Genomic DNA, 2,500 nt, shown 5'->3' on the forward strand with positions numbered 1-2,500 from the left:
CCGGCGCTCCTGCCACTGGGCGCCCCCCACCAGCCGGCTGTAGTGCGTGCGCTCACGCAGCGCGCGGCCAGCACGCCGGGCGGCCCCCCCTCACCGGCCGGGGACTGTCCCGCCAAGCCACAGCCTCGTATCGCTTCATACCCACATGGCCAACTCAGGTTCGGGGGCATGGCGGGTACCGCCGAAACAACCGGTTCATAGATGTACCGATCGTCGCTATCACCGATGCACCTGCAGCGCGAACAACCGCTCAACAACTGATTTCCAGTTCATTTGCGGATCTTTGGCAGCAAACGTATACGTCAATCTACATTTGCGAAATCTACGATTCTGGCATGCCTGCATGTTATGTGTCACGACACGCTACATCAGCCCACATACACACTGCGGCATGTACACGAGAGAACACGTGGAAGATGGTCCGCGCACGTGTGCAATGTCCCTTGCGCGGTCGACTGTCAACCGGCCTCTGTAGCATGTCGCAGATGTGGAACGCGGTCCACCGTGCTATCATGTTGTGTGGGGCAATACGATTAAATAGGAAAACCCTCGTCGCTACATCAACAGACGGCTCACGCTGATTCCCGGCAGAGGGAGGAGGGGGGGGGGGGGGGGGGCCAACATGCAATACTTTCGTCCGTACCTACCTACCACATGTCTGTACGGCGTACAACAGTGCAATCTCGCTGTAATGGGGAGACGAGACAAGTAGCATCGTGCACAACATATGGCCCTTATGATTCGCCATTGTAGGGCGCAGCCGGTGTACGGTCAAGCATGTGCCACATTATGTCACTCAGTACGTAACGACGGATGATCAGTGTGGGTTACGCGTACATCAGCGGACAGTCCACACAGGCCGTACCACAACGTACACTGACTGCATCGACAACCGAATGCAACTGAACAGCTGCAAGGCTCATTTCACAAACAAACGCCTGACCGACCAGCTTGGAAGGGCAGGAGGGGAGGGCGATATTCGTTCTGTAGCGGTACACCCTTCCAGTGGTTAGCGGGACTGTGTAGAAAGTACGCAACACTCGAAAGACCTTTATGTGAGGGTACGCACCATGGCATCAAGAAATACACATGACACCAGAGGATCCAAGCAGTGAACTATGTTCAGAGGGTTGCTGTTAGGCAAAGCTACATTCCTGTGACGTTACATGTGACAGTTAAGGTGCAGTGTAAGTTAGGTTAAGGTGCAGTGTAAGTTAGGTTAAGGTGCAGCGTAAGTTAGGTTAAGGTGCAGTGTAAGTTAGGTTAAGGTGCAGCGTAAGTTAGGTTAAGGTGCAGCGTAAGTTAGGTTAAGGTGCAGCGTAAGTTAGGTTAAGGTGCAGCGTAACTTGGGTTAAGGTGCAGCGTAACTTGGGTTAAGGTGCAGCGTAACTTGGGTTAAGGTGCAGCGTAACTTGGGTTAAGGTGCAGCGTAACTTGGGTTAAGGTGCAGCGTAACTTGGGTTAAGGTGCAGCGTAACTTGGGTTAAGGTGCAGCGTAACTTGGGTTAAGGTGCAGCGTAACTTGGGTTAAGGTGCAGCGTAACTTGGGTTAAGGTGCAGCGTAACTTGGGTTAAGGTGCAGCGTAACTTGGGTTAAGGTGCAGCGTAACTTGGGTTAAGGTGCAGCGTAACTTGGGTTAAGGTGCAGCGTAACTTGGGTTAAGGTGCAGCGTAACTTGGGTTAAGGTGCAGCGTAACTTGGGTTAAGGTGCAGCGTAACTTGGGTTAAGGTGCAGCGTAACTTGGGTTAAGGTGCAGCGTAACTTGGGTTAAGGTGCAGCGTAACTTGGGTTAAGGTGCAGCGTAACTTGGGTTAAGGTGCAGCGTAACTTGGGTTAAGGTGCAGCGTAACTTGGGTTAAGGTGCAGCGTAACTTGGGTTAAGGTGCAGCGTAACTTGGGTTAAGGTGCAGCGTAACTTGGGTTAAGGTGCAGCGTAACTTGGGTTAAGGTGCAGCGTAACTTGGGTTAAGGTGCAGCGTAACTTGGGTTAAGGTGCAGCGTAACTTGGGTTAAGGTGCAGCGTAACTTGGGTTAAGGTGCAGCGTAACTTAGGTTAAGGTGCCAACGTGGGTTAGGTTAAGGGGCCAACGTGGGTTAGGTTAAGGGCCAACGTGGGTTAGGTTAAGGGCCAACGTGGGTTAGGTTAAGGGCCAACGTGGGTTAGGTTAAGGGCCAATGTGGGTTAGGTTAAGGGCCAACGTGGGTTAGGTTAAGGGCCAACGTGGGTTAGGTTAAGGGCCAACGTGGGTTAGGTTAAGGGCCAACGTGGGTTAGGTTAAGGGCCAACGTGGGTTAGGTTAAGGGCCAACGTGGGTTAGGTTAAGGGCCAACGTGGGTTAGGTTAAGGGCCAACGTGGGTTAGGTTAAGGGCCAACGTGGGTTAGGTTAAGGGCCAACGTGGGTTAGGTTAAGGGCCAACGTGGGTTAGGTTGCCAGAGATGTGTCAAATCAGGATGTACGTTTGGCTGGTGTCAGGTGGTGGGTTGGTTCGATGCCTT

This window comes from Schistocerca gregaria, unplaced genomic scaffold (genome assembly GCF_023897955.1).
Source record: "Schistocerca gregaria isolate iqSchGreg1 unplaced genomic scaffold, iqSchGreg1.2 ptg000590l, whole genome shotgun sequence".
Classification (NCBI taxonomy): domain Eukaryota; kingdom Metazoa; phylum Arthropoda; class Insecta; order Orthoptera; family Acrididae; genus Schistocerca; species Schistocerca gregaria.